This window comes from Lactuca sativa, chromosome 8 (genome assembly GCF_002870075.4).
Source record: "Lactuca sativa cultivar Salinas chromosome 8, Lsat_Salinas_v11, whole genome shotgun sequence".
Lineage (NCBI taxonomy): Eukaryota > Viridiplantae > Streptophyta > Magnoliopsida > Asterales > Asteraceae > Lactuca > Lactuca sativa.
In genome coordinates, this window is record NC_056630.2 from 277,858,009 (window position 1) to 277,866,127 (window position 8,119).

The 8,119-nt window shown below is 33.8% G+C and overlaps 1 pseudogene; it reads right to left on the reverse strand.

Moving 5' to 3' along the window:
- Positions 1–5,914: 5,914 nt before the first annotated feature.
- Positions 5,915–7,778, reverse strand: LOC111904921 (preprotein translocase subunit SCY2, chloroplastic-like; annotated as a pseudogene).
- Between the last annotated feature and the right edge of the window lie 341 nt (positions 7,779–8,119).

Here is an 8,119-nt window from a genome sequence, read left to right on the forward strand (position 1 = left end):
TCGTCCATATGTAAATACATTATAATCAACAAAATTAAAAACAACATAATAATTCAATAAGTTATACCTTCAAAAAAATGAGTTCTCAACATCTTCTTCTTCACTCTCACACATCGAAGAATACAAGTCACCATCAATAACACTTGAATTTGACATAATAAACCAATTGATCTGTAGAAAACAACAAAAACAATCTTAATATCGATGAAAATCATAATAGAATAAAATAGAAACTGAACGACAACAAAATTAAAACAAAAAACACAAAAAAAGTCGTAAATATTAAAACCTGAATAATTTCGAATATATCTCAGCTCAGCGTACAAATGATCTGAAGGAAATTTAAATTAGCTCTGATCAGATGATGCAATTGCAATAAAGATCGTATGAAAACCTGATCAATTAAGCAATCTCTCTCACTTCAAAGTGTAAAAACTACAACGATATATCTGATTGAAAATTAAATCAGCTCCGGTCATATCACAAAATTGAAACAGAGATCTCAAACTATACAACAACAATTCGATGAAACAACTGAAATACAAATTTGAAACTTCACGATAAATGGAAAGAATACGCGTAATCCCTAACGAATTATATAAAGTAATAATCTTGATAATGAACTCCTATATATCTGATAACTGAATACGAAGAAGAAAACTGAAATACAGATGTGAAACTTCACGATTAATGGAAAAAATACGTGTAATTGCTAACGAATTATATAAAGAAAAAAATCTTGATAATGAATTCCTCTATATCCGATTCAAACGAGCTAAAGATCTCACTAAATCGAAAACTGAAGACGAAGAACAGGTAAGTTTAATCTAAAAAAGTGGCTAATTTACAAAGATACCCTTAAGGAAAAAAAATGACACACACGTTTTCTAAGGTTTACATGTTAGATAAATGATTCGCTGAGAATGATTTCCCCATTTTCAATCTTTTTTATTTTCTCAATTGAACTTACATATCTCTCTCTCACTCACTCTCTCTCTCTCTCTCTCTCTCTCTCTCTCTCTCTCTATATATATATATATATATATATATATATATATATATATATATATATATATATATATATATATATATATATATCCAAACCAAGCTATGTATGTTAAAGGTGTGTTTTAGGAGCAACCTAGTTTTATAAATCGTATTACAAGTCATGGAAAAAATAAGATATGTTTTACAATTTTTCAAGGACATACTTTATAATATTTGACAAAATAAAACACAAAAAATAAAACAAATAGTAGAAGGTTTAAATTTAAATTTGCAACGCAACGTTTATTAAAACCTATCTTATATCGAAGATAAAAATATTGAAATGTAGTTGTTTGATGTTATAAAAGATGGTAAAAGGTTATAGAAAAACATGAAAAATAACACAGCTTCTCCCATATTTTTCTTATCATTTAACATCATATCTAAGATCAATGCATATACATCATTATATTTGAACCATTCTTACAAAACCTTGTACACTTAATCTCTCTTATAATTATATTTGAATCATTCTTACAAAACTTAATAGACTCAATCTCTTTCATGAGCTTTCAAATCCCCTCAACTTTTAAATCCACTAAGCTTTCAAATCCACTAAACTTTCAAACACTTCCTTATTCTATAATAACCACCACATACATTCGGTTACAATATAACACTGTCACCACCTACCTCTGACGACTATCCACCACCGTCACTTATCGTCTTCGCCATGTCGATGCCTCGTGCCATTGGCTAAACTCGTTACTACCATCGTTATGTCCTTCTCTCGTGACTTCCAAAAGAACAAATGATGGATTATATGTTCAGATCTATAACCTCGGACTTCAGATCTAGAACCTTTGGCTTCAGGTATGCCCTCATCGCCCTCACTGCTACCTCTTGTTACCAATGCCAATCTTACTACCACTGATCGCCAACCTTTAAATATGGAGTAGCCATCTTCAGATCTAGAACATCTACGTTCAGATCTGTCATCACTTTCGAGTTGCTGCCTTGTGACACCCCGATATTTCAACTCTTTGTAATGACCTAAAAAGTCAAGTATTGTAACCACTTTTAAGTTAAAGAAATTAACTTTGATAATAAAATGTCCAAAAAGTTTCTATTTAACGACCTACTATGTTTAATATCATTAAACCATGATCGTACGTAAAAAGAACGCCCAAATCCGACTTCGTATATTGAAGTTAAGATTTTTTCAAGTTCGGCTTAGCAACAGACAACTAAAAACTCGAATCGGAGATCGAGCGACTTTTGGCCGGAATGACCTAAATGAGAAGGTCTCGACAATGGTATTTCAGCGGTGAAAAGTCTGGCAAAAACCGATGTCAGATAAAGAAGTTATAAATTTTTAAAGAAATTCCTTAATCACGTCATTTTATAATTAAATAATAAAAATAATTTCGGAATTTGCCAACGGAGTCTAAACGAAAGTTGTAGAGCGTAGTCTCACCTACGCGTGGATATAAAGACCATCAAAAACGGAGTTCGTATGAAGGAGATATGATTTTTTGAAGTTTATTAAATAATTTATATATATATATATATATATATATATATATATATATATATATATATATATATATATATATATATATATATGTATGTATGTATATATATATATATATATATATATATATATATATATATATATATATATATATATATATTTATATCAAAAATCCGGTAATATCCGAAGAAGGAGTCAGCATCCTCATCCGAGTTACGCGCTGCGTAACCCTGTACGCCCCGCGTACCCGAGGGCCTTGGTCTCGGTCCGTCCACATCGCCCCTATGTGAAGCTACCGACCCGTCCCGTCCAAAGCCGAGGCAGTTGATGACTCGGTCATGCATGACGTACGAGTACGCGCTGCGTACGAGCGTACGCCCCGCGTACCGAGGCTTCTCAGACCCCCTATAAATAGAATGCAAGGGTTTTCGGAAAAATTGCTCATTTCTCTCCTTTCTCTCACGATCTTGCCTCGATTTCCGTACCCGTTCAAACCCGAAGCCCTGGTCTTTTTGCTCAAGTCCCGAAGATCGATTTTACTCCCGAGATTCCTGAGAATCCCGAGAAAAATCCGTTTCCCAAGACGAAACTCTGCCCAGTTTTTCATCTCGCTATCTTCAAACTTTCAAGTGAGTTCATACCCCTAATCAATATGTTAAATGATTTTAAACGCTTTAATGGGGGGGGGGATACAAGTAGAAACAAACATGTTATTGAATCATTGATATGTATTTTATAACTATGTTTGTCATTTAACGGATTTCACATGCTACAAAATGTGATGCATGAAATGGTTTTACATCTTAAAAACACATTGTTACCAAATGTTTTACCTTTGAAAGGTTTATTAAAATGACATAAAGTCATTGTTAATTGTTGTTCAAAACCCATAAGAGGTCTTACAAAACCATTTTTACATTCTTGAACTAAACTATGCATATACACTTATATTCTTATATATGTATTGAGTTTATAGTTTACATCTTTCAATTAGTTTCCCACACCCTTGAGTAGTAAGAATGTATAAACCTACATGATCATCCAGTTATATTATAGTAGATTATCATAGGGATAATTTGAAGATATCAAACATTACTTCTATTACAAGGAATCACACAAGAGTCAGTTCATTCATGAGTCTATACTAGTACATTACCTGATACATGAGTATTTACAGATGTTTACCTGATACATGAATATGTTTACACATACTTACTTGTTACATGGACACACATACATGAATGCCATACAGGAACATTTTTACATAGGTGCATTATCCTGTATTCACTTACCTGGATACTTGTACTTAGAACTAAGAGGATAATTTATTAGTACTTTGTGTGTAAATTATCTTTCCTATCACGATTCAATGGGATATCTAGGCAGGACTTACCATTCCGAACCCCACTGATTAGCACCAGTGGTCGATGACCATCTTCGGAGGTCTAAGGTTACTACTTATATTAGGAAGATCGATTTGGGACTAACCCTTCCACCCACCTGCTGCTGCTACAGAGGACAATTGGACAATCTTCGGATGTTCATTAGGTTATACATTTCGCTTAATGCGATGCTGTGTTGGTCCTAGTACCCAGTGACAACACCTACAGTAGTACCTTTTCATGTTTACTTTATTTTGTGATACATTCACATAAACGATGAGTTAGACTAAGCACTTTTAGTACTAGTCAATACAAAGGAAAAACTATCATTTTACGTACAGAACATTCGGGTCTTGGTAGAAGACTACATTTCATACTTATAGAAAATAAGGGTTTTTCTAGGGATTTCATACTTACAAAACATTCGGGTCTTGGTAAAAGACTACACTTTATACGTACCGAACATTCGGGTCTTGGTAGAAGACTACATTTCATACTTATAGAAAATAAGGGTTTTTCTAAGGATTTCATACTTACCTCAACATTTTCATTTAAAGGTTTACATGGCCTTCATAACAGATTTTCACAAACAAGGCAATGACACTATTATACTTATGAATTCACCAGCTTTAAAGCTGATACTCGCTTTCAAAATAACTTGTATTCTCAGGTCATCAGTAGTCAGGTACGGAGGCCAGGTTTTGAGAAGACGGAGCAGACAAGTCTCGTCTTTTATTTTGATTGTATATTTTTGGTGTCTTATTACAATGAAAGAACACACATGTATTAAACTTTACTTATAATGCAATGGATGATGTTGTTGCTTGTTTATTATATTACACTGTTGTGATACTGTACATGACGTCCTCCGCCCCCGAACGTTTCCGCCGTTCTGGTTTGGGGGTGTGACATGCCTCATGTCACTGTTATCGATCTCTTCACCACTGCTCGCCGCCTACTATCATCTAATTCATTAAGTTGTAAATGTGTATTTTTTATGGACCAAGTTGTGAATTATTATATGAAATATTAAATTAAGTTGTGAATTAGTGTTTGAAATGTTGTATTAAACTGTGCATTCTGATTTTTTATCTAGATCTGATTTTTGAGGAAAAGATGTTGGTGGTGTTGGCACCAGTGGTTGGTGGTGGTGATGGTTGATGGCACTGTAGACATAAGTTTGAAACTTTTTGTGTGAGTCTGTAGTGAGAAGTAGAAGAAGAATGCGAGTGAGTCTGAGGTAAACGAGAGTTAGAACTTAGAAGCACAAGGGAAGTCGATTCTGACTGTAAGATACAGGACCATGTGAGTCGGGTGACGATTCAATCGAGGCTGAGAGACGGAAACACGGTAGATGGCGACAAACGACAAGATGGGGAACATGATGTTTGAGGATGCAAGGTCAATGGAAGTCTGCGCTGCTACCTTGCTGCGACGGGGAGGATACAAACAACGCCAGAAATCTGTGATTTGTGAATTGTGGAGGACTAGTAATCGTGAAGAGAAAAGGAAACGGTATAAAGTATCGATGGTGTTGGTTATTTAAGGTAAACTGAAACCTTAAAATTAGGGATAACTAGAAAAGTTTCCCCCCGTGTTGCGGGGGTTAGCAGGTATTCCATTGTAAAAAATGTTATTGATCAAGTATTTAAAACAGATTGTTAAGTTGGTCATGCTTGCAACATAGGTTCTGCATGTAACTGCCTTGCATTCAGGTCTTTCTCCTCACCATACCTTCTCAAATTGTTTCTGTGGTCAACCAGATACTTTGTAGTAGTAGTTTTGTCACATGACACCATCAAATGCAACAAATGAGATGATTTTATTTTTTATAATACAATACAAGACAAGACATACGATATACATGAAAAATGTTTCAGCTAAGAAACAAATCCTTAGTCAACTTCATCCATATCAAAGTAACACATAGTGGCGGACTTATGTGGAGAATTGGGGGTCCCGGGCCACTGCTCAATTTCCGGCTCGTAGTGTAAAAAAAGTTTTATTTTTTTAATTTTTTCTATTAGGTGCAGCCGCTTGAAGTATGAGGGACACCCCTACTAAAATAGTCTTCGTCCGCCGCTGGCAACACATAAACCAGAGAAGGCTTTCAGCCACCCTCTTCAGTTGCTTTGGTAACACCAATGGTAAAATTTAGACAACCCTGCCTTCACATATCAGAGTCTGATATTTTGTCACAGATCCAAGTTGTAGTCATTGCACCAGAGACGAACAAATTGTTGTCAACATGATGTGCTTCAATATCAAAGTAAAATATCAGACCTGTTTATTTAATAAATATCAAATTCCAAGGTGTGTAAATCAATATTAGAAATTACCTTTGACTCGCATTTGCTGCATAAATTAAATATGAAAGTGAAAAATAAGAAATTATCAATGCCTCTACAATTGCAAACCCAAACGACATCCACCATCTAGAATAAAGTAAGAAAAACATGGGATTATCAACCTTATATAATAGTATAAAAGTATAGAACTATTTTTAAGAGAATGTGAGTAAACATACATATAACCCTTTATTTTCTCGTTAGCATCCAACCCCTCTTTCCGTAGCTTGACTAATGAAGGAAGAACATATCAAAGTACCTGATCCCATAATCACTCTATAATTAGCTTAAATATATGAAATCAAATTCAATTTCTATAAAATCAAGAATCACAATCAACCTGCATAAAAATAGATGCTGCAATTTGGGGATTGATTCCAAGTTGGAATAGGGAAAGCTTAAGTTTTGGTGCTAGCTCACCAAGCTCCTCTGTCATTTAAGACATTGGAATTATAAGTACAATAAGAAATGAAAAGAAAAGATAATGATGATTGAAATTAAAATATCATTAACATACCAACTGAACCGAGACAAAACTAAGGTAATTCTCTAGTACCAATCTTCTATCAAAACTAGGAAGAGGAATAAAATATCCTACACGACTAATTACAAGTAATGCGGCAGTAACAAATAATCTCCTTATCTCACTCTTGAAAAATGATTCAGCAGCATTAGTGATGACCGAACCTACGCGTGGAAAAATAAGGAATCTGTTTTCATATTTTGGTTTTTGTTGTGATTTCTCAGGATTATATGAACTAACTTCAAACTCGTGTTCAGAATTTTGCTCAATTTGTTCATGACTTAGAGACTCTGCAGATGCTGAATGGATTCTCATATGGCTTATTTTGGGCTGATTGTATGTGAACATTGGTGAATTGTGGCATGCACTTGAATGAAAATGTTTTGTTGAAATTACAAAATGTCTTTTGTAAAGTTCCGAATTCATAGTCTTAAGGGAACATCTTTTTCTATCATATGGTACATGCCATAACTGGAGGCTACGTGCATGTCTGCCTGTTCATCAGAAGAAAAAAAAGCATATTACACCCATAAGAATAAGATAAAATTTTGATTTAAACTCAATAGTTGGATAAGTGTAGAATTATGTTTAATAAGTAGTTTATTTTGATTGCAAAAGTCAGCAAATCCTGATCATATTCAATTTTCCCACTCACTAGAAAGCTGAGAACTTATGCAGCACTTTATAAACCCCCATGAGTAATCTTCAACATTTGTTGATGATGAAAATGCTCAGACAATTATCCTAAGTTCTTACGATCCTAAAAATTTGATCGTCGTCATATAAATTTGAAGTTAAATAGAGCCTCTACTCGGGATAAGTCTTCTATTCATACCACTTACCCAAGACAATTCACATAAATTCAAGAACACAATGATAAAACAAAATTCGATTAAGAAATAGGAATTATCATAATTACCTGATACGCGTAATCCAAGTTGTAGAGAAAAGTAATTGGCAGATAGCTAATTAACGTCGCTAAAACATGGGTTGATACTCTGCATTTGCAAATTCTTTGAAATGTAAACCCTAGTCCTTATAAACAATTTAGTAATAGCTATACAGGAATAGATGGAAATTTTCATTCATCTTAAAAAAAAACCCTTTACTCTCATCATAACAAAAATAAAGCCCAGAAGACTACCTTGGGGAAAACAATAAAAAAAGGCAGAATCAAATAGACAAACCACCTAAAATCGGTGTATACAAAAATATTTGGGGAAATGGAAATCTTATATTGAATAAGAAGTCAAATGGATCATAAAAAATGAAATCAAAATCATACTTTGAAAACGATTAATAGAGACAACTGAAAGTAATCATCAAGAAAAGAAATTTTTTTTCT